Consider the following 26,345-nt stretch of genomic DNA (forward strand, 5'->3'; position numbering starts at 1 on the left):
GCTGCATTAGCCGCGGAGGCTTCCCCCTTGGTAGCAGTACTAACAGGGGTACCCCTTCTCAAAGATAACACAACCGAAACTACAGAAGAGCTATTCCGTAAAGCTACATTTTGGTGCAAAAAAACTGTCGGATGACTAGAGCATCTGCGCATATCGTAATGGCTTGACAGGTGTGATGGGTTGGTTGGCATTTTAAGCCAGAAGAGGGTGACTGTATCATCATCAATTTTGATCAGATTAACGTAGCAGGTTGGTTATTCCAAGAAGGCCGAAATCAAGGCCCAGGGGGTATTAAAGCACTCTCTTCTGGTTATTTCTATCCCCCAATAATGGAGAGCCAGACCAAAGATCCCAAACTTCTGATGAGACAATTTTCAGGGTTAGTTGTTGGGCTCTTCCAATCCACCTATATTTCACCCAAATTAGGCTGAGGCAATTGGAGAGAGGGCAGTTGGAAATAGAATTGAACTGACAATTCTCTCCATTGAGTCAGTTAGATATTAACGACTGACTCATAAAATCCCCCCCCCCCCCCGCCCCGGTCAAAGACAGAAAGTGCTCAATTCTAGTACTTCTACTCCACGCCTCATAATGGGGAGGAAGTTGGAACACACAAATACTCCAAGGTACTCAGCTGGAACATAGCGGATTGAAGAAATAAAACAGATGACTCAGGGTGGCTGGATGGATATATTAAGGGAGTTTGATGTGGTTGGACTTCAAGACAACTCGGGAAACTGCTAATACCCTTTGTATGGATGACTATACAACTTATTCCGAACCCGCACGGCCATCCGCAGCAGGTAGAGCAAAAGGCGGTTTAACAACCCTAATTTCTCTTTTTCTTTTTTGACTCATCTCATATGACCTCCGTAGCTATGGCACCCATTCGATATCTACCACCTCTGATGCGTGTTAGCTTGGTGTTTCCACTCTCAGCTGATGTTCTTTATGGGGGATACCCATAACATACAACCTGAGCTGCCCAGAGGAGTTAATCAGTGGGTCATTGTCCTGTCCCTACACTCAACCAGATGCTGCATCATCCAGAAGATCCCAAAACTGCCCCTTATCTGAGCTTTCCATTTACTTTTTGGTTAGCGCTCTGAAATATCTAACTAAACTCCACCAAGCATTCCAAGTGGGAGGTGTCATATGACGCCACAATTTACAAATCTCCCTCCTAGCCAGCAAAATCAGGTAAAAGATCAGTCTTTGTTATGGCCCTATCTGATCTGAAACTTCCCCCAATGCCGGAGCACAACCAAATAACATAAGAGATGGGCTGACCTCCACAATGCGACCCAGGGTTCTAGAGATAGTCTTACCCACATTTATCCAAAATTCTTGTATCTTGGGGCAGGAAACAAATACGTGGACATCATCTGCATTCTGATGGCCGCATTTCATACTGCTGGCTTCTCCGCCACCCTTTATCTTGGATAACTTGAGGGGAGACCTATAGATTCTATGGAGTGTAAAAAAGTGGTTTTTCCTGAGTGCAGCAGATTTAAACAAAACGTAAAGAGTATCCAGAGATACTTGCCATAAGGTTTCCAGCTCCTCGCTCCGCAAGTTGTTCTCCCAGATTCTGTATGGTTGATCCATCTTGCTGTCCGTATATGCCAAGAAATAGTTATACCATTGTGCCACTTCTTTTTTCCTAGTAGCTAGATCCTGTAGTTCACTTTCCATACTGCTATCATCTATGATTGGCCAGCATTGACTTTTACACCAGGAAGAGAGCTGATAGAACTTGAACCTGGACAGAGTGCAGTTAGTAATATGGTTCCAATATTCCCAAGAATGGCATTCATCACCCAGTACAAGGTCTCTCCAATATACAACCCCTGCCTCTTTCAGTGGGTGAACAAGGGAGTCCAAAAGACAGTCAGGTGTACCGGGAGAATCCCAAACTGGCACCCACTCACTATATTAGGATAGTCACAAACAATTTCGTCAGTCAGACCACAACCTAGCCGCCGAACGCAGAGTCTTTAAGCAGATTTTCTTGAAAAATTTAGGAGAGCCAAACTTGTACATGAAATCTAATCCTCTGGATTCTGGTTCTGGTAATTATCTTGTGGTTCAAATTACGCCTATTAATGTGCGGAAATTATTTATTGTTAATTTTTACAATTTATTTGGCAGAATCTCTGTGAATTAACATTTATGCAGTCTAAACTGCTTTTTAGGTTCATCAATGGAAAAGCAAACTACACCTTATTCGGTGATTATTTTAGGAGATTTTAATATACATTTGTGTACAAGGAATTTCCATGTCACTGATAATCTTGGCCCCGGAAATTGTTTTCAGATACACATTTTGAACGCATGCAACAAGGTGGGCTTTTAGAGGACACTACAGCAGAATTCGGCTTATCATACCCAAACACCATGAGAGGTAAGGTTGATATCCCGTCCTTTAAGGGATGGGACCTGAACTTAACAATTGATTATATCTTCATTACTACAGCCTTGGTATCTCTGCTGGTCAATGGTCACATTTTAGAGATCATAATCCCATACATATCTGTGAACGTGGGGGGACCGCGGTCTGGAAAAGCAGGCAAGGAGGCCGGATGTAGTGGGCAATATCGGTTCTTTTATTTAAACACAAAAGTCGGTTTTCAGGAAACAACAGGGGAAACAAAAAGTGAGGCTCCGAGGTAAGGCGTCTTGATCCTCTTCAGGGCGGGGCTGAGGTCTTGGGTCTTCGGGGAGGTCCTCAGAGGTCAGGAAGAGAAAGAAATAAGGAGCCGTTAGTCCTGTTGGGCTTGTTAAAGTACAAACCGTTACCAACACCAGGGCTCAAGTGAGGGACTCGGAAAACAACCGTGAGGGAAGGGAATCAGGAAGGAGGGATAGGGAGGAAGAAGGAAGGGTGTCCTGTGGAAACTCGTGAAGGAAATGGACTAAATCTGAGTGCTGTACAAGTGCGCAGGGTGCTATACAAGTTTTTACAGTGAAGTCAGGTCTGGTGTGACTACGGAGGAATTCTATATACAGAGCACCTAGTGTGCTATAGGAGTGGTTAGTTGGTGCTCACATGCTCCGCCGCAACTCTCCGTTGAGTTGTGGCCGCTCTTCAGCCACCTCCTGGGGACTCCACCAGTCTTCAGTCCACACGTCCGCTTCTTCGGTCGCCTGCTCGTCCTCCGCTCCGGTCCGAGTCTCCTGCCACGAGATCGCTGCTCCGACGGCGTCTCTGTCTGGGCTTCCGTCTTTTCCCTGTTCCGGTGCTGGAATCGAGGCGGAGCTTCCGGGGTCAGGGCGGAGAGCTTCCGGTAAGAGATCTCTTCTGATTGGTTCCTGTAAAAAAGAGAGGGGTGGGGGTCTGGTTGTCATGGTTGCTTCCAGGGACGCCTCGGGGTAAGTTTCGGAGAAGGGCGATCGTCCGAGGACAGGAAGTCCAGGCGGGGTGAGCGAAGGGGTCGCATCACAATATCATATTAGATGGGAGCATTAGGGTTACCCCCAAAATGGGGAAGATCATTACTGGCCCAAACTTAAAGGTAAAGGATCAAGGCCGCAGACTCAAATGGAGTAAGGTAGTCCGAGATCATTTTCTAAATGATCTATTGGAAACCATTGGGGAAGAGATTGATCTCTACCTAGATGGCACAAAAAAGGAAGCAGAAATTCTCACAGCCTACAATAGGATCTGCAAACAGTTGGCCAGAGCTCCCACACATTAAACTAGGGAATTCATAAATGGCGGAGAGAGGTGGTTTGACCATTACTGCACTGTTGCCCATCAAAAGCTACTCTCTGCATTAAAGCAAAAACCCCAAGATTAAGCTTTAATAGCCACACATAGGAAAATGTATAAGCAGGCCATATGCATACGTAAAACAGAAATCAAACATGATGCCTGGAATGATTTACTGTCTGTGGATGTTATTAAGAATAGTGTCAAGTAATGGGAAATTGTTAATAAACCATTCTTCTCTGGTTTTAGTGGCAGTACATTGGACTGTAATATAACAGAGGAGCAGTGTTTTAGCTACTTTAAACATATATATGGTGACCAGGATGAACAGGGACTCCTAGGCACATGGTCCACGGTTGAGGCTTACAGTTTGACTTTCACGGAAAAGGAGGCCCTAATACATATGACAAGTAATAAAGCTACCGGCATTTCGGCTGACCTTTTTAAGGTAAATGTGATATTATGGTCCAAAATATTATCACATGTATTATTCAATATGGTTTGTCAGTATGTTTTGCCAAGATCTTGGTCCCAGTCAACTATTGTTCCAGTTTTCAAGAAAGGGCAGAGAGGAGACCTGCGATGCTACAGGCCAGTATCGCTGATTGATTCAGCAGTTAAAGTATTTAGTAACAGTGATCCTCAGTAAGCTGACAGACTGGCTAGAAGGGTGTAATGTACTATCAAACCAGCAACATGGTTTTAGGAAAGGTAGGGGAACCACGGATCAGTGCCTCAACTTGCATTTACTAGTAGGGAAATACACTCATGCCAAGAGAGGGACACTACGCCTGGCCTTTATGGATCTGTCCTCGGCTTTCAACAGAGTAAACAGATCCAAACTATGGGTTTTATTACTTGAAATGGGCATGGATCGGAATATCGTAAACTTTCTGTCCGATCTGCACAGTGACCTTACTGCCACTGTAAGATTTGACCAAAGGGGCAACCACACACAGGGAATAAGTATCATCAGAGGAGTTAGACAGGGTTGTATTTTAGCTCCCCTATTGTTCACCTTATATATTAACCATTGAGACTCATTATTGGGTGCAGCCAGCAACGATAATCCACGATTGGGGGAGAGGCTGATACCAGTGCTTTATTCAGACAATGCCACCTTATTAGCACGAACAGCGGTTGGCCTACAGCGTCTCTTAAGTTCCTTTGCAGATTTTATGAGATTGCTGGATTTAAATGTTAATTTTTCTAAATCTCATACAATGATTATGGGTTCTAGACCCAAAAAACTTGTAACGCTTTACTGTTAAGGAAACACAATATCTAGGGTGACCACATTTCCGTACTTAGGTGTTTTATTCGATGAAAGGGGTACATGGGCACCCTAAAAGAAAGCCAAAAGAAACGCTATGGCAAGATTAACAGTAGCACAGTAGCCATTCTTGTTTTTCCGTGTAGGTTATGGGCGAAGCTGGTCCAAGCTATGTTAAATATATACAGAGCAAAATGTATTGCTATCTCTAATTACGGTTCTGGAATCTGGGGATACAAAGAGGTGAAGGATCTCGAAATAGTGGAAAATACATTTTTGAGAAACTTGCTCTCAGTCCCGCAAGCAACACCTTCCTACATTATTCACCAGGTAATGGGCATTGGTTTTGTGTCAGATTTGATCGGGATGGCTCCCTTACTTAAATGGATAATGACCTGGATTAATCCTGAATTAGAACTGAGCCGTGAGATTGTACACGATTGCCTATCCTTGGATAGAGCAAGTTGCATCCCCTGGTTAAGTTATGTTAAGAGGTTAACAATGCAATTAGGACGCCCGAGTTGTTTGATTCACCTGATAAGTTATCGAAGGAAGATTTATCTTGGGTCAAGAAATCCCACTTATATATGACCTGTACTGAATGAGAGGCTAGAGAGCTGGTGAAACCAAAGGTATGAGCCCACCTATTACTGAAAACAAACCTTGCGATAGAACCCTACTTAGATGTAGTAATAAAGCCCCACCACTGCTTCCTTTTAATACGATTTAAATTGAATTATTTGCACTTTTCATTGGCAGAGCCCCGGGAATGGAAAAAGGTGGAGGATTTGGGTCCCTGCTCCTGTGATATTTTTTCTACCCCAGACACTTTGCACTGTGTTATGTTTTGTGAGCATTATTTGCACATTCATAAGCGTTTTATAGAACCTTTTTTAAAGAGAAAAGTATTTATGCAGGTAAGGCCTGTATTGATATATTTACAGATGCTGCATAATGTTTGGGAAACTTTTAATATTGCTAGTTTCTTAGTTGCAGCGGTTAGAGAAAGGAAAAAAGGGAGACCACATGATATCATATATTTTAACTTTTTATAATTATAATGAATTGAATGTTCATCTGGTTGATTGTTATTTCCAAGATAAATTTTTGTAAGGTCCTGGAATCAGATTTGTCACTATGTCGTACAGATAATGAATGTTGTTTATGTCTTATTGTTGTTTTATAATGCATTTTTGTAGCGTACTTTTATGGTTCTAAATTAACCGAATAAAGTGATTATGACTGACTGACTGAGGTCAGACACAGCAACACAAAAAACTAACAAAAGTATATGATGCTCAGAGAAGAGTCTCAGATTTTCTCATTTATATATGGGTAAATCTAAATCACTTAAAGTAAAGTCCAAGCTAAGAGAACGTTCTAGAGCCTAAAGGATGAAATTCCATAATGGAAAAATAGAACAGAGCAGGGAAGAATTAAACAGGAAGGTGTCAGCTTTGCAGAATCTTGGTCAAGAGTCTTCTTGGGTCAGGAAAGTAAGAGTTAGGCAAAGCCGCACTCAGGAAAGAATCAAAGGAAGCATAGAGGTCCAAACCTCTCAAATCCAGGGAAAAGTGCTCTAGCATTCGACAGTAGAGACTCCAATTATTCGCACTAAAACGTTCAGGCAACATCCCTCTGATTTCATCATCAGAGGTCCATTGTCTTTCTCCTTTTTAACGTTGCAGACTACAACATTCGCAGAGTATCCGACACTGGACATGGAAACAACATCCTCTTCTCACACTCAGGTTAGGTGGTAACATTGCTGAATAGACTTTTCAGTTAACACTTTGACTTTCCATGTTCTTTCGTCAAGGTCTTCTTCTCAGGCTTTCTCTCTCTATAGCTAGTACAGTAATGTATCTATTCTCAAATTAAAAATGTGTGTGAATACCTGCAAGCATGAAAAGATAGGCCTAAAATGTTAACTAATTGTGTTAAACTAGAGTGAACATCTAGTATGCGTGTGCACATTTAAACACAATTTAATGTAAAATGTTAGTACATTTGATTCATATTACATGTGACATACAGTAAAATCGTTTGATCATCATGTGTAAGTTTGGCTAAGAACTACATTTAAAGGCAATATATGAAACCTTAATGCACACATTACATAAACGTTTATAATTTCTAGAGTAATCATATTCCACATGTGCTTTTAGAGGGTGTCTATTCAATCATCTAACCAGTAAATAGCATTTAATGCATTAAGTTACACATTATGTAATTCAAATCCAACTTTATAATGAATACATATCGACGAAGTAAGGATAGTTTATTTATATCCCATTTGATGCAGTGAAAAAAACAAGTTTGTGTAAATTCACTAGCACTACAGTAAATGCACTTTAGAAATAATGTCAAGTGCAACACTTATTTTCATATTGTTAGACCACACGATAAACATGTGCTAAGCGCTCGTTTATGTTATGAAATTGTAACACGTACAGGTGTAGCAAATGTTGTGGTGCACCAACTCCAAGTGAAAGGCTAAACTGGACCATTAAAATAACAAGTGACCGAGTGAGTTCTTAAGCAAAGGGATCCACAGCTGGTGGACTGGGAGTAGACGGAGGAGGAAGGGCGGCGACACTTCTACGCACACTCCCAGCCTTCAGAGAGGCCTGTTGGTAATCATTAGGCCCTGTCAATGTAGTTCCAGTGACAAGGCCTTCATTATGGAGGGCTTTCACATCTCCTGCCTCCTGCACGCTGGCTGCAAAGCACAACATGGGCGCTCATTAGGCAAAATCACCCTACTCAACATGCAAGGGAGGCACTGTTTGTTTCCCTTCCGTGCTGGCAGGAGCACCCAGAAGCAGATGTACGCAGAGTACACGGAATATGGGACATTAAGAGACAACACCCACGTGCATCCATCAGCCAACACGTGCGCATGCGCCTGACTGCACGCACACACACACCGACTGAATATCATCCGCACTCGCAGGGTGTGTACAACTCCCCATAAGAAACATCAAAGAAAAACAACAAACGCATCTGCATGTCACTGAATTGTTACCTGGGTACTCCTCTATTAACATTGAAACTATATCAAAAATAGAACAAGCTTTGGCAAAGCCAGGAGGTCTGGCTTGTATTTTGAGTCCTAACTAATTGCAGTTGTATAAATTCCCTGTATACAATGCACCTATGGAATAAAGGATGTGAAGTGTGATGATTCAGTGCACTTCAGAGATGTAAAATATTCACTCGTGCACTGCAAAGCAGGTGGAATGAATGTGAACATATGCATCCACTCTTATTGTACTGAAGTCACAAAAAGATAGGAGATGTTTAGGCCCCACTGTATCAGTCATTCTATTTGTGTGAATAAAAGGCCATGAAAGGAGTGCGTCAGGCACAACTGTGCCTGTTCCTGGCATAATATTGATCCTTGCGTAATAGTTGCCTTCCTTGACATATTTTGGGCATTCTTGGTCTAGTAAATAAAGGCAGCCATCGCTGACATATTGTGAGCATCAGCACATTTTAATCAGAGAGGTATGGTGTGCAAAAAAACTATGACACAACCCCCTAACATAAAGAAAGACAGCAACAGACTTGCTAAACAAGAAAACATTGCCAACCTGGGGGCTGACAGCATTTCTATTGCAGGCACTGCTGGCTACAAGCTCACCCCAGCTCAAGCCCCTCATGAGCCGGGCCCTTTTCAGTCCAGATGGATGATATGCCCAGTGCTGGACCCAGTAGTCCTGGAGCAATTTTCAGAATAGGGGTGCTGCTATCAGTGTTACATCACTGTAATCACAGGGACAGTAAAAAATCCAATAGTCACACAAAAAACAAATGTAGCAAATGAGCCACGCCCATTCAGCAGGAGAGTGATAAGGATGTAGTATGTAGCGAGTGGTGCTTTTTGGAGCACACTGTCACAAATATATTAGTAAAGCATGGTTCGGGACGCAATACCATTTACAGAAAGCACATTTTCCATTATGTGGCCACTAAATGTTCACAGACATACAGTTTTAGTGATAAAAATACATAGCACACAAACGACAATGTGTGGACTTCAGGTGCAGTGACTAATCATCATTTCCACATCTCTAAGGGGCATAGTTGCGTGCATGAAAGGGCAGGAATGCACCGCATTTAAGATCATACGGCACATTCCTGTCCTTTCTTGCCCTGGCACACTTTTGGCTGCCTAGCACCAATGCAGGCATCCTTGCACCATGGTGCAAGGGTGCCTGCGTTGTAAGCAGGGTTGCTTTTGTGTAGGAAAGAACACATTTTTGCACAAAAACAATTCTGAGAGGGATTTTCCTCTTTCTGCATGTGTTGCAGAATGCCGCACACATAGAAAAAGGAGCAAAGTAGGGGAAATATATTTCTCCTTGTTACGCTTTCCCTGGCGAGGCGTAGTAATTTGACAAATTTCCAGATCTGCTGCTAATGGTAAATCTGGGAATGTGTCAATAACGATGGGTGGATGTGTAGGAACACACATTCTCCACCTATCGACCGACTAAAGTAAGGCAGCAATTTGCGATGCCTTGCATTTTCCAGATTTATTAAACCACGCAGGGCCACGCAGGCTGGCCTTGCATAGCTTGATAAATCTGACTTTAATGTTACATCGCCCTTTCACCCCTAGTGCGGTGCAAATAGCGATGCAACACTTTGAAAAAGATGGGCCTATGTGTCTTGATTTGTTTTGAACCTATTAAAAATCTTTGCTTCCATCACACTTCAGAACCACAAAACAGTGCATTTGTGCTTCCTTAACTGCTAGTATATTTTGGAATTTTATACAATACATGTACATTTATTTAAATTTTCTTGTGTTGAAAAAAATGGCACCCTACATTCTTTCCTTTCACAACCCTCCTACTCCCGCTAGTTCATTAAACGAAGAAGCAGAAATGTGTCAAACACTTAGCCTGACGTTTGACTCCTGGCTTCGAACACACAGCAGATTTAACATGATAAAGACAAAGACTCATATTTATCATTTTTTCATGTAGCACAACGTAGCATGCCACCATGCTGCGCTGCACTGCGTGAAAGGGCAGGAATGTTCCGTATTTAACCTCTTCGAGGCTCATGACGAGCTGAGCTCGTCATGAGCCACGGCACTCTGGTGCCCATGACGAGCTCAGCTAGTCATGAGCTGTGGAACGCTCGCATGCGGGGATAATTCCCCTGCTGTGCTGAGCGTTCCATGGGAAGGGGTGTGGCCGTGACGAGCTGAGCTCGCCATGAGCACAGGAGCGCCGTGCCTCATGACAAGCTCAGCTCGTCATGAGCATGGGGGCGCTGTGCGCACCCCCCTTCCCCCCAGCACAGCGGGGGATTAACCCCAGCAGCGAAAGGGGTTAACACTATACAGCGTATTCCTGTCCTTTCTTAGCTCTGGCACGCTTTTGGCTGCCTAGCACCAACGCAGGCCCTCTTGTGTCATTTGCACGGCTGCCTGTGTCGTTGGCTAGATTGTTTTTGTGCAGGAAGGTACACCTTGGTGTTCCATGGCCTACTCCGTGTTCCCTGCAGTACTGTGCTCTATTGTCCGCCATTGTAGACAAAGTGGGTAAACTGAACCATGGTCTTGTTTTGGCAGGCAAAGTTCCAAAATATTGCTTATACGAAGAACTTTACAAATGACATATCTGATGGTATTTGGAAGGAACAACAGAATAAACAAGCTTGAGGTGAATATTACTTTGACATGCAAATGCGCTATTTGCGCAAGTGGAAAAAAGCGTTTTAAGGGACACGCTTTTTTCCAATTTTATACTGCTCAAAGGCTACCCAGTTGTATTGTAGCGCTTTACATTTGCACCGATTACACTAAACAAGTTCATGTTAATTGTGTAGGCAAGGTAGATAATGTAATTTGCCCAGAATCACAGGAAGTTGAACTAATGCTGCAACTATAACCTAGTTCCCTAGTTGACATCTCTGGCTATAACGCCACACTCCTCTCTCCTGGGAATGTTACGGAGCAGAGAGGTTGTGCTGCATTGTGTGAGGTGAGGGGGTGGGGGTTGGGATGGGCTAGGGGAGCCGTAGGCCTTAGGAGGGATGGTGTGCTAGGCGGGTGGGTTAAAGCCTTTTGACAGTGCATTGCACTAGGGGGGGGGTTGGCCGCGGATGGGAGCAGTGAGGGGTCATGCAGAAGGCCCACGTGCGGTTTGGAATCGGGTGCAGGAGCACATGGTGGTTGCGCAAAACAGTGGCAGTGAGGGGCAAGATATAAGGAGTGGGGACAAGGCCTGCCGACGTTGGATCAGGGGAGTGCTGTTTGGGTCTTAGAGTGGTTCAACAGTGCGGAGGTGGCGCGCACAGGGGTGCATACAGGCTTGGGTCGGCCGTTCTTCATTCTATGAAGACGAGCACGGTGGCACCTTGATGTGGGAGGCGCCGATGAAGCGCTTTTAGCTTGCAATGTAGCGGTTGCAAATAGGGTGCCGCCGTAATTCAACTGGGGCTGGGTATAATGTTTATGTTGCCCCAGCCATGGGTTTGCTGCGTCTTTGGCACAGGGATACCTGTGGCACTGCAGGGTAGGATGCAGCGCAGGGAGAGATGCGGGGGAGGCTGGAGACAAAACGGAGGTGCTCATCCTAGGATCTTCCCCCTCAGCCTGGGATGACTCTTGGTGGCCTTCCGCTCTGGGCGCAGCACCCACACCCACAGACCATGCACGTAACCTTGGCTTCATCCTAGACTCCTCTCTCTCGATGTCCACACAAGTCAACGCCGTCTCATCCTCCTGCTTCAACGTACTTCGCATTCTCAAAAAGATCTTCCGCTGGATCCCCCTCGAGACAAGAAAGACTGTCACCCACGCTTTGGTCACGAGTCGATTGGATTATGGTAACACACTATACGCCGGAATCTCAGCAAACCTACAGAAAAAACTCCAGCGGATCCACAAAGTGTCAGCAAGACTCATATTAGACATCCCTCGCCAAGATCACATCTCCGGACATCTAAAAGACCTCCACTGGCTACCCGTCAACAAAAGAATTACTTTCCGCCTTCTCACACACGCACACAAAGCCCTCTACAACCTAGGACCCGAATGCCTCAACACTCGACTGTCCTTCTACAAACCCACACGCCAACTAAGATCGTCCAATCAAGCCCTCGCCGCAATCCCGCACATCCGGAAATCCACCATGGGTGGCAGATCCTTCTCCTTCCTGGCTGCCAAGACCTGGAACTCTCTCCCCACCCACCTCCGCCTTACTCAGAACCACATCTCCTTCAGAAAAGAACTCAAAACCTGGCAAAAAAATCGACAAATATTGAACCCCTTCCCCCAGCGCCTTGAGACCCTCTGTGTGAGTAGTGCGCTATACAAATGCTCGAACTTGAACTTGAACTTGGGTTTGCGCGGTTGGCTGGGGAGCGGACGGTCGCGGGAGAGGGGGGGTGGAAGGGTGGCGCAAGGCTGTGGCTCCGACCCGAGGGGGAAGAGGATTCAGGGAGCCGCTGGTGTCTGTCGATGTTAGCTATATGGAGCTCCAATCTGCTTTCTACAAATGCCATCAACTATTTTTAAAAACACGAAGCGTAATTGCATCATATCTTACCAATGTAGTCGCAGCTTCCCCGTGTTCTAGACTGAACTTCAACTGTGTGAGGCACAGTGCTTCAACGAACCACGACTATTCCCATGACGTGCTGGCGTTAAATCTTAAAGCACATACGCGACACGGAAGTAGAGTGGTAATCCGTCCTTAAAGGTAGAATATCAGTGTTGTGCTCCGTGTGCGCCAAAGTGTCTATATAAAGTTGCGAACGAAAACTTGAGAAACTAAAATAAGTGAAAAAAAGAGTGAAAATAGAAAAAGAGAACCAAATCTGAAGGGAACAAGACAAGCCCAGCTTTGAAAGTAGTGCAAGCGCGTCGACTGCCGCGGCAAAAGTAAAAGCACACATGTTTCCAATTAACGCGGCGGGGCGGGCGGAGGAGCGTTGAGCAAGCAAGTAAGAGGAAAGCCAGATGGCGCCTGATTGGGTGCTGAAAGCTGGCGGCTGCATGCGCACGTAACCGCAAGCGCTAGGCCAGCAAAAGTGTGTGGTAGCACTTTTAAAAGCCCACTTACTAAATGTCTCGCAGAGCAGCGAATGCGCTAGCTCAGGCGAGACCTAAAAAGAGTTCTCTCAAGAATGGTGCAAAAGGATACAATTCATTTATTCAAAGCACTGTGAGACAGTAATGCTCTTGGGGCATATGTATTAAGCCCTTTTCACGTTCGCAAACAGGCCGATTCTCAGAATCGGCCCATCTGCGAATGGGAAAAGGCCTTTTGGGATGTATCATCCCAAAACTGTATCTCAAAATAGAGAATCGCTAAATTTGCGATTCTCTATTTTGCGATTAAATTTAACGAATCGCAAATTGCGATTCCTTAAATGCAATTAGAAAGCACCTAAATTGTGCGGCTTTGGCATAAGAAGTCGCAAATTACCACTAACTGACAGTTGGTGGTACGTTGCAAATTCTTTGAACAAAGCACTTTTTTGCTTTTTTCAAAATGCCATGTGGCACACATACATGCCCTTAGGGCATGTATGTGCGCAACATGTGCACACATACATATTTCAGGGGTGCAACAGGGTGTCCTTTTGACACCCTGGCACCCTTGAAATTGCATTCTCAATTTGTGATTCTCTAATTGCGAATCGCAAATTGAGTATGTCTTCCCACTCATTCCTATGGTCCTCCTAGCCCATAGGAATGAATGAGAAGGTATTCCTTAATTGTGATTCGCAATTTGCTAATCGCAATTAAGGAATGCCAAGGAATCGCAAAATATTTGCGAATTATTTATTACATCCCGTTTTGTGATTCTCAAAAAGCGATTCTCTAAAAATCGCTATTGAGAATCACAATGACGGTATTTGATACATATATGCCCCTTAGACAGGAAAAACTCAGGAATAGGGAGGAATCAAGAGTAGACAACTGAGAAAGACAACAGTCATCCAATCATAAGCAAGAGGCGGACCAAAGGGCACAAACTCCAAGGTATCTCATGTACTGGACACTTATGGCTGCGTGTAGCCGAGAGCAGTAGCATCTCTGATGGCTCGAGTGGGTGCCTAAAACTTGTTATACAGAATCCAGTTCAGTCCTTAGCGCCAACAGACTCCCGTAGAAGAGTGTAAGGTAATTTGCAATTCTGACGTGCATCAAATATACCGAACACAACAAAACAAGCTTGGAACCCAGAAGTAGTTGAGCCCCTGTTTTTACACACCAGCATCAAAGGAAAACCTAATTGCACAACACCAGCGATTCACGGTAGTAAATTATTTTTGTCTCGCACCGTTGCATAATAATTGCAACATAAACGTGTAAAAAATGAGGGCGCTGTAGTTTTCCACACCACTAAAGGCAAAAAATCGATACACAATGTGTTAAGATGTAATTGTCCTATTTCTCCGCACTCTACATTTTATGTTCACATCTTTCATAACCGAGGCGTCGTGCCAGCCATCGATGGGTCACGTATTTGTGCATTTTTTAGTGATGAGATATATTGGAAAGACTCTGGGAAGGGGATTATCTAGCTGGCAGGTGGCTTTAAAGATAAAATAACTAATAGCAACAACAACAACAAAAATGTAGTCTGTATCAGTTCATTCCCAACTGTAAGACAGCCAGACCAATTTAATGCAGTCCCTCATTGGGTATGTGTATATGTACAGCACATGCCATCTTGGCACTGAATAAATTCAGTAGTATTCAGTATCGACCTAGGAAGAATGAAAGTCTGAGTTGGGCTGCTGGATTTGAGCCGGTGCCCATGATGTGTAACACAGATACCTTCAGTGGATGCATTAGTCTACTGTGTCACCAGGCCACCTTATGTAAGGATAGTAAATGTGACTGCAGCTGCGGCCTGTCAGATCTTAATAACATGAGTGGCAGCTGTTTGCCCATCTCACAAAACTTTGTGCTGGTGCAAAATAACAGAAACATCCAAATCAATTTTGCTATTTCTTTTTGCTGGTTGCGAAGTAGGGAAGAGACCGTAATGTTTTTCCTTTTTTTAAACTTTTTTTGTCATTTGTTCTATACATGTTTACAGTTTCAAGATTTGTACAACAAAGGCAGTACTTTACATACTCATTGTAAACAAACTTCGATTCTGCATTTTGTAATGCACTTTGCCCTTGTTGTTTTACCCCTTGCAGCTAACGTGTTTACGGTTTGTTATACACCACTGGGCTGCCGGTACTTGTCTGTATAGGACTTATTGCATCTAGTGTTGTGGGTGTGGACTTCGCCTGGCACATGCAGTTTTACGACATCCACTCAGCCAAGTTATGCTGCCGCAGGTTTAACGTTTCACTAAAACGGCATCAAAGAGTCAAGAAACAATAATAAACTCTGAGCTTTCGAGCTCATCTGTGCAGGTGGGTGTATCGCGATATAAGCGTCCGGTGAGACTGGGTGAAGGTGACAGTGCTTAATTTGAGCCAGTGGTTTCTGGTGGTCGGCACCGGCACTCATGACAGTCTGCCACGTTTGTCTGATTTAGAGCGAGTACAACAACAGTTGTTTGCAGTGCTTTAAATGGAAAAAAATAAGTGCAGCTACTCACCCAATTGAGATGTGGGCCAGGGGGCGGGGTTAGGGGCCGACAGGGATATGGGGCGGAGCTACGGACAGTGCTAAGGGACCGGGGCAGAGGCACATGTTTAATTTGATTGAGATTTAATTTGTGTGCAGATAATACACACTGCAGACACCACTCACTCATGCAAGAACACACAGAGGGACATAGAAGCACTCATGCATGCATATAGGGAGGGTGTTAAGTTCATGTGCACCCACAAAAAACTGTGCTAAAAGCAACAATTACCTGGAGCGAGCGGATGAACGTGGAGGGCTGTCCATTAATTAAAATCATTGATAAAACCTCATGACCAAATGCAACTCTTCATTTAAGATTTAGTTGCATTGGCGCTTTATGTTAAAAATTGTTTCAAAGGCACTAAGAAAAAAGTTCACTAACATTTATTTTCTAATGTCATAAATATTTTACTTTTTAATTGAATGTAAACCCTGTCTTAATTTGTTTTCAGTGTAATAGCGCATTGGGCCTCACAAGCATTGGGAAAGTGCTATAGGAATCAAACTTGCATAACACAATATCACTAACTTTCTTGTCAATTACATTTTAAAGGAAAGGTATGTATATTATTTCTCCTTTTTATAAGTTAAGCTCTGACAAGGTACGGCTGCAGTGTGCTTATCAGTATGGATAGGGGCCAGATGCAAATTGGGCCTTTCATCTGTCTCCCACCAAGTCTTTTGCAGCTTGCACATGAGTTGAAGAGAGCTCGACTGCAGGGGGCACACGAAGAAAAGTAAAAATAAAACCAGAGCTTCCTCCACCTTCCGAAGTTGTTTAGATGGCCAACAAGGCACAATAGCCCAGCGTGCAGGTCTGCTGAATGAATCTCGTGTGTCCAGGAGGCTGCAGCAGCCCGGACTAGAGAGCCCGACGGGGGAGGGGCATTGCTCAATTAGTAGATGTTAAGGGGAGATTAGCACTCTAGTGCTTCACAAACAGATTGTCAGCTGTGTGTCAGCTTCTTCTTTTAAATGCCAACTTGCACTGAGTTGGCTTGCTGCCCCATGAGTATCGGTACTCTCTTTGGACAAAGAAGAAGTTCCGGTACTCAAGTGCAGAAAATTTTGGAGTGCCGGTACTCAGTACCGGTGAGTACCGGGCCATTTAAAGCACTGGTTGTTTGTTAATTGAATGTACCTTAAAAAGTGACTATTACCTGCCACTCATGCTAATCTCATAACTTTAGGTCCTGGAAAGTCTGAATTGTCACACTTGTAGGGTGTGATGGTTAGTAGCTGGTTTGGTACTGTCATTGGCAGCGCTGGCCTGGGCAATGGGTGGTGTAGGCTGCAGTGGCCTCCTGATGAGGTCTCTGGCACTTCATTTTTTACAAATTAAGCACTGGGTGTACTGCATTGAGGGGTACAGGAGACGGCTTCATGTTTAGTATTGAGGTCCATATTACAGTCAGCTAGGTCTTTAATGCCTATCTCTTTTAAGTGATCATCTTGGGTGGGTTATTAATCTATCTGGCTGTATATTTGCAGGCGTATTTGCAAGTGCTGTTACCTCTTCACCTTCTTCTTCCTCGCTGCTTGTCTGCCCTAGGAATTCCCAAGCATGCATTCGCTGCCTCCACTGGTCTGCTATGGGATGCTGCTGCCTCAGGCCTCTCGCCTTTTCTCTGAATAACACCTGGCCTTCAGCTATAGCCCAGTTAGAGACCTCCCTTCTCCAGCCTTCTACCCGTGGTCCTGTACTAGTCTTCCATGCCAGGGCTATCCGTCTCTTATCCACGGACACAGCCAAATCTATGAACCTGCTCCTTACCTTCCGCTTAGGTGGGCATGTGAACAGGCCCAACAACCACACTTCTATGGAATTACCTACTGTTCTCCCTACGGCGGTTCCGATCTGCATCGTCACAGTCCTCCAAAATATGCATATTACTTCGCAGTCCCAGACCATGTGTATAAAGTCCGCATCTGGGAGGGTACACCTCTGTCAATTACATGCCTCCCTCCATCTACAGTCTGCAATCTGTGAGGGGCCATGTGTATATATATATATATATATATATATATATACACATATATATATATATATACACATATATATATATATATATATATATATATATATATATATATATATATATATATATATATATATATATATATATATATATATATATATATATATATATATATATATTCCAGTACTCTATCTTAAGAATCCACTCAGCAGACAGGACTCAGATAGACAAGCGCGGACCCATTCTTTTGTGCTTTTCAATACTTATTTCAAGAAAATTCGCCACACATCAGTATGCCGCCATGACGCGTTTCGGTCCGACCTGGACCTTGATCACATGACGCGTTACTCATGGACCCATGCCATATTTAAAGAGACAGGTAACAAGTAATTGTAAACAGCTGTTGCATTGCACAATAAAACTGAAAAACAGACTATGCAACGAACACAATGCATATAGACCAGACTGCGAATGGAATATATATATACACAAATCTTGGTAGTATGTACAGTTAAAATCATGCGTATTTACAAGTAATTTCATAAATATACACTTATATCTAGATACAAAAATATACAAATAAGTCTCAGTAGAAAAATATATATATATAAATATATATCTTAATAAATAAAGACTTTTTTAAGAAATGGCTCCCAAATGATGTAAGGAGCCATCCTCATATCATCATAGATATATAACCAAATCACTGGTCATTAACTATGTATATTGTATCAAATTCCAAATGCAGTCTTAAATATGCTGGTTACATTAATATAGCCCAAGTGGGCGAACACCTTAAACTGAGCAAAAGGGTCCTGGGATATACAGATCGATGTTATCAGCTGCCTGAAATGTATAGGCGAAAAGATATAAAGTGATAACATAATTGTGAAACAGTGAAACAAAAAGAAATAGAATAAAAAACCCAGAATACTCTATTCTATTGCTAAATAACCAACAGTGTGTTACGTGAATTTAAAAAGAGTGAATACTCAAATTCATATTAAAGCGCAGATGTATATTCTCGAGAGACATAAAGAGGGGCATAATTAGAGATTCAGAAACATGTCAGAGTAGTACAGTTCATTTTCAAATCAATGTTTAAAGTATGTCAAATCAGACCACGCCCGTCAAACATGTTGAAAACAACATTAGTTCCAGAGACAGAAAAATTCAGAATATATTTTATATGCAGGTATATAAGTCCTCCGTGGTGTTAAGACCGTTTGGGACTTTGGAATTAAATTCCAAAATGTACCTGGTTTCAAGCACTCTCAAAGCACTGTCCCTGTTGCCACCCTTGCGAGATGGAGGTATACAGTCAATGGCAAAGTACTGAAGCAGAGTGTTATCGCTATCATGCTTGGCTTGGAAATGCCGTGCTACAGGATATGCCTGATCCTTGTTATTGATGGCCCTGAGGTGTTGCAGGATCCTCATGTGCACGGGTAGCTTAGTACTGCCAATGTAGCGCAATGCGCAGGGACATTCTAACACATACACGACGTATTCAGTTTTGCACGTAATACGCCGCTTCATTTTAACTGGATGAGGCAAGAATGGAGTACTGTATTCCTTCACATTTTTCGCATGTTTGCAGGCTTTACATTGGAAACATTTGAAAAAACCTTTTTGATTGGACAGCCAATTAGAGGGGGGTCTAATTTCAGGATTGCATTTATCCAGACAGTTCCCCATGGATCTAGCTTTCCGAAAAGTTATCAGAGGGGTAGGATTGTCTCTAAGCAAATCATTGCCTATGACAGGATCCTTTAACAGCAGATCCCAATGCCTCCTAAAAATCTTTCTGATGGCCGCTTGCTGTTTGTTGTAAGTTATAATGACTCGCAATTTATTATTGGAATCATTGGCCATGGCAGGGATTTTGGGGGCTAAGATGTTATCCCGACTCAAAGATTCAGTTTTCCTGATAGCTTTGTCAATGATCGCGGGTTTGTAACCCCTTTGAAGGAACCGCTCTTTACAACTTTCCTGTGCCAGTTTACATTCCTCATTGTCACTGCAGATGCGTTTGATCCGCAGCATCTCCCCATAGGGGATGCTGTTGATCAAATGTTGGGGGTGATGGGTTGAGGCATGGAGAACAGAGTTACCAGCCGTAGGCTTACGATGGAGTCTAGTGCATAAATTGTTGTTACTAACATACACTTCCACATCAAGAAAGACTACAGAAGTTTTACTCATATTCGCAGTAAATTGCAAGTTCAAAAGGTTGTCATTTAACTTTTCTATGAACTCCCTGGCTCTTTCCTCAGACCCCCTCCATAAAATGAAGAGGTCGTCAATGTACCTCAGCCATAAAGGGACATGTGCCTTCAAGATGTTTTTATATTCCCTTTTCAAGACCTGCTCCTCCCACCAGCCCATATGAAGGCAGGCGTAGCTGGGGGAGAAGCAGGCCCCCATAGCTACCCCCCTTATTTGCTGAAAAATGGTGTTGTCAAAGGAAAAGTAATTATGTTCTAAACATACTTTAACCATTTCTACCAGCATCTTATTATGGAGGGAAAAACATGCAGGCCTACGATTGAGATAATATTCAATCGCTCTAATACCATCCTTGTGACTAATGGAGGTATAGAGGGATGTAACATCCACGGTAATAAGGATAAGGTCATCAGACCAATTGTTGTCACTGATTTTTCTCAAGAAATCAGAGGTGTCTCTAACATAAGATGGAAGTTTGAGCACCCATTCTTGTAAGAAGAAATCCACATACTTGGAGGTGTTCTCAGTAAGACTACCTATATATATATATATATATATATATATATATATATATATATATATATATATCAAAACAAAACCCTTTCAGGCATAGAGTGACGCATAAATTATGCAAAAAAGAAGGAGAGAACTCTGGGTAGTTCTCAAGTTTAGGTGGAAAGCAGCCCCTGTTAGAGCACTCTCAACACCAGCGACACTCTAGATCTGCTCACCTCAAATGTCTGTTTTTCTATCAAAGTTTTTCAGCATAGGATTAGCACAGTGCTATCCACGCCGAGATAGAAAATGACAAAGTCTTTTGCAATTTATACAGCAAAGTCTTTAAGCATAGGACTAGTACAGTGCTGTCCTTGCCGAGCTGTAAAATTACAAAAGCCATTCATCACTCCAGGCACAATATTACAGCTTTGAATTAGTGAAATACCAACTCAAGCCAACCTGAAATGAGTAAGAGCAACCCCATACACAGTGTTTCGCTCTAATTAGAGCTCTTCAGAGAGGTATAGCTTTGTCCAGACACAAGAGAGCACCCAGTATTAAGTCAAAACAAAACCCTTTCAGGCAAAGAGTGACGCATAAATTATGCAAAAAAGAAGGAGAGAACTCTGGGTAGTTCTCAAATTTAGGTGGAAAGCAGCCCCTGTTAGAGCACTCTCAACACCAGCGACACTCTAGATCTGCTCACCTCAAATGGCTGTTTTTCTATCAAAGTTTTTCAGCATAGGATTAGCACAGTGCTATCCACGCCGAGATAGAAAATTACAAAGTCTTTTGCAATTTATACAGCAAAGTCTTTAAGCATAGGACTAGTACAGTGCTGTCCTTGCCGAGCTGTAAAATTACAAAAGCCATTTATCACTCCAGGCACAATATTACAGCTTTGAATTAGTGAAATACCAACTCAAGCCAACCTGAAATGAGTAAAAGCAACCCCTGACACAGTGTTTCGCTCTAATTAGAGCTCTTCAGAGAGGTATAGCTTTGTCCAGACACAAGAGAGCACCCAGTATTAAGTCAAAACAAAACCCTTTCAGGCATAGAGTGACGCATAAATTATGCAAAAAAGAAGGAGAGAACTCTGGGTAGTTCTCAAGTTTAGGTGGAAAGCAGCCCCTGTTAGAACACTCTCAACACCAGCGACACTCTAGATCTGCTCACCTCAAATGTCTGTTTTTTATCAAAGTTTTTAAGCATAAGATTAGCACAGTGCTATCCACGCCGAGATAGAAAATGACAAAGTCTTTTGCAATTTATACAGCAAAGTCTTTAAGCATAGGACTAGTACAGTGCTGTCCTTGCCGAGCTGTAAAATTACAAAAGCCATTTATCACTCCAGGCACAATATTACAGCTTTGAATTAGTGAAATACCAACTCAAGCCAACCTGAAATGAGTAAAAGCAACCCCTGACACAGTGTTTCGCTCTAATTAGAGCTCTTCAGAGAGGTATAGCTTTGTCCAGACACAAGAGAGCACCCAGTATTAAGTCAAAACAAAACCCTTTCAGGCATAGAGTGGCGCATAAATTATGCAAAATAGAAGGAGAGAACTCTGGGTAGTTCTCAAGTTTAGGTGGAAAGCAGCCCCTGTTGGAGCACTCTCAACACCAGCGACACTCTAGATCTGCCGAAGAATTCAATCAAGTAAATATGTGTTTGAAATACTAAGGTGAGCGTGGTGTGCTTCTGTGCTAATGTCCATGAGGAAGGGGCGTTATTGGCCCCGAAACGCGTCGGACTTTACAAAAAATTTAGGAGAAAGGCTTCACAGTTGATCGGGAGCCACAAACAGCCGGAGGGCTTTGGAGCGCCGTGGTGAGCCCTTCTGTCAGCGCAAGGGCACTTTGGTGATTCATTGTTTTCACGGTAGACCCGAACCGTGGGAAGGAGCTCTACTTCACAAGGCGTTCAGGATGCAGCGCGGGTGAAGACTGTGACAGGCTCACTGTCTCCTGCCTGTCAGCACGACACTCCGATGAAAATTACAACTTTGAAGCCTACCCCCATACCTACTGAAGGTTATAAAAATGACTAAAGGTACAGAGGCACCACAACCTACTGAAGGAAAATAAAACTCAGTTGTGGGACTACATTCACCAGAATCCCTGGCGATATCATCCTGAGAGCCACACCCACTTAGGGCGGACTGTCACATACACTGCCTTTTTTTCAAGTTTAATGGAGATGTATCATTGAGAGAAATATTTCATCACCACCACACCCATAAACGTATACACTCACTGAAACAACTGTTATAACATGTAGTCTTAACCTCATATACCTACTGAATGAACTATTCACACATTTTTTGGCAATCACACCCCCCCACCAAACCACATAGACATTCATTTACCCATACAAATACTCAGTTAAGAAACCAATAACAAATATAGTCTTTAACATAGCAATTAAGACAAAGCAACAAAGACTTTCACACAGTTTAGTAACTACACATTATATATAGTGAGACTCTACAAATTAGTCACGGAAACAATCAATGACACTGTTACTAAATCCACAATCCACACATTTATATTTATATATCCACTCATTCTTCAATGCAAAGTAGTGTATTTATAATACATATTTAAATATCAAAGCAAACCACATTCACTGGATGATGTCATCAGTGATGTCATCAGTGATGTCATTTGAGATGTCATCAGTGATGTCATCAGTGATGTCACTGACCATGTCATGAATGATGTAATATGTGACATCATCAGCAGTGGATTGCGGGGACGCGAGTTATAGTGAGTACAACTAACTGTAATGGGGGAATTTCAATGGTTTTGTAGGAGTAAAATGTCCAGCTAACTATAACTGGTGTGAAACCTATGTTTTTTTTAATATATCATATATATATATATATATATATATATATATATATATATATATATATATATATATATATATATATATATATATATATATATATATATATATATATATATATATATATACACATATATACCAGTATTTATAAAGCGCACAGCTACTTCCAAAGTGGTGTCCTCGAGCTGGGGGACATCAGGAAGATTAAGCAAGCTATTGCACAGTAAATGCACTGATGTCCTTAATTTTACAGTCACAACGGATCACGTCTCGGCATCATTCAGTCTGCCTTCCTTTCCTAATTCAGTCCCACCTCATGTAGTTAGGACAGTCTTTGTTGTAAAGAGGCTCAGTCTCGTATCTTCCGGGCAATCGCACGTTTCCGGGTTGCTGTGTTACTTGATCCAGCCCTCTCCCAATCCCATCCTATCTATGGTTTTGATCGGGTAATCCCATCCCACCGTGTCAAAAGCCTTCTCTAGCTATATTGAAAAAATCACCGCCTGTGGGTGCATTCCCACATCAGTATGATATAATACAGAGTATAGTCATCTAAAATTAAAGGAGGTGTTCCGAGATGGAATAAACCCATTTTGGTCTGTGTGGACTTGGGTATTCATGTGTGAGAGTAGTCTGAGTGCCAAAACTTTACTTGGGATCTTAACGTCCATGTTCAACATGGATAGGGGCCTGTATTCTGTCACTCGGGCTCTTGAATTTGTCATCTTGGGGTGAGGAATCATCAGCGTGCTTTGGATTGTTTCGGGGAGGCATCCCAGGTTCAGGGATTCTACATAGAGGGTCACCAATTGGGGAGCTACCAGTGAGTTGAGTGTCGAGTAAAATTCCACCGGGAGTCCATCCGGTCTAGGCGTTTTCCCAGTGGCCATTAAGGCTATGGCTTGGCGAATCTCCTCTAGGGTTACCGGACCCCCCCAGCTCATGGGTCAATATGACCAGTACTTTCAATTGCAAGGGCGCCAAGAAGTCCCTAATGGCCTCTTGGGCCATCCGGGCGGGCCGTATAAATATTCTCGTAGTATTTTCGGAATAAAGTGTTTATCGCTCCCGGCTCATGAACAGTTATATTTGCTCCTTTACTAACACTTATGATTTGGGTGCTCTGTATCTCTGGCTTAATCAGCCAGGCTGGCAGACAGACAGCTTTTCCCTCCTCTTCCTGGCCCCTATTGAGATAATTTTTGTATTCACATCTTCATAAGCGTTCCAGTACGTCTGTATGTTGGACTTTCGTATCTTTATAATTTGCCAACCATGCCGCACCGTGTATTGTGCATTCTCTAATTCGCACAGTTTGTCCTCGAGTATTTCTGGCTCCCTGTGAAGATCCCTTCTGACGACCACTGATTGGCGTAAACAATGTCCATGGACCACCACTTTGAAGGCCTCCCACTCTACCAGTCTCGAGGAGGCGGACTGTGTGTTGGCCGTGAAGAGGGTCTCGACACAGACCATTGACTACCTCAAGGGGGCGTTGTCTAGCAGCCCGGGGTTGAATTTCCACAGTTGGAGCAGAGGTCTCGGCTCCAGTAGACAGTAGGTCATCATTAAAGGAATGTGATCTGAAAAGGTACGACTCAAGTATTTGGTGTGTGTAATGGACTCATTGAAGTCCGGAGTGTAAGGGAAGGCATCCAGCCCTATGTGCAATTGGTGGAGCGGGAAGAAAAAGGAATATTATTTTTCTAGTACCTATTGTGTCCTTCAAGCGTCTACCAATCCCCAACGTTCCTGCCATTCCTTATAGCCTATTGCCGTGCGCTGTGTCGGGCGCTGGCAACAGGAGGTGTGACCTGTCTAGTGTTATGTGTGCAACACAATGATAATCCCCCCAGGATCAAGGCCCATTGTGCAAGTCCAGCTAGTTTGGACGAGAGTTTCTGTAAAAAAAAGCCAGCTGATCATGGTTTGGAGCATATATACTGCAGATTGTAATGTCACTGCCATACAACTTTTCTGAAAGCAGCACGTACCTCCCTTCTTTGTCAATCTGAGTGGCTATAGTCTCAAAGGGAACCCCTGATCTTACCCAAATCAAGGCTCCCCCGGCGTATGGTGAATAACCAGTTGCATATATCTGACCCCCCCACGCCTCCTCAAATTCTCTATATCACCTTGCAGAAGGTGAATTTCTTGAAGTAGGGCAATCTCTACGCATCTCCTCTTTAAATAGCTGTGGATATTGGGCCTCTTGCTCATCGTAGCCATACCCCTAATATTCCATGTTATGAACTTAATAGTGCGTGGCATATTTGTCATTTTTGGTAGTTGGGCTCATCCCTCCACACACCTCCTCCCTCCCACCCAGTCCACTCCCAATCGCTGAAACCATTCCCCATCCTGCAGAGAAAACAACTATAAACTGTGAACTGCATTCCCCAACAAGCAACTCACAATTTCCCAGGGTAGTTCCGCAACCGCCAACCGCCCAAACCTCAAATGAGTCGACAAGTTCCAATGTGGATCATGGTCTGGTGTAATACCAGTCCATTGGGGGAGTTGATAGAAGGGGGGGCAATGCCCCATCTTATGGGCTTCTGCTCAACTCTCATATTGGACCATGCAGACCTCCCAGCAGCCGGTGCGGTTCCATTCCCCCCCCGGTAGGTTTCAACGCCCATGATGTTCCTCATCCTGGGTCAGATTATCTCATCTGTGGTTACTGGGGTGACCTTCGGTGGGTCTCCACCGCTGACCCCATAGCTGTCCGAGTCTGAGTTTTCTGTTCCTTTTTCGAATGCAATTTCGCCCCCGATGTATACTTGGTGCTGTGCACTAAGTTCAATACCGCCTGGAGTGCTGCAGCTCTCTCCTTCTCAGTTTGGGAAGTGCTTGGCTTTTTTGTTTGGCTCCGTCTGGGCCTATTTCTGGGTCTTTTTCTGACCTCTCCATCATTTTGTTTCCGGGGCCACCTCCTCTCGGTCCAGCCTTCCGGTCTTGTGCTCCTCAAGCCATTCCTATGCCGTTTGAGGATCCTCACAGTTGTAGGCTTGCCCGTCCAGTATGATACCGAGTCATGCAGGGAACATCAGGGAATATTGCAGGCCCTCACTGTGTAAGGCTTTTTTCATTTCACGATATGAGTTCCTCCTTCTCTGGACCTACAAGGTGTAATCGGGGAAAATGGAGACCTTACAATTGTTGACTATGTA

Source organism: Lissotriton vulgaris, chromosome 4_1, assembly GCF_964263255.1.
Source record: "Lissotriton vulgaris chromosome 4_1, aLisVul1.2, whole genome shotgun sequence".
Lineage (NCBI taxonomy): Eukaryota > Metazoa > Chordata > Amphibia > Caudata > Salamandridae > Lissotriton > Lissotriton vulgaris.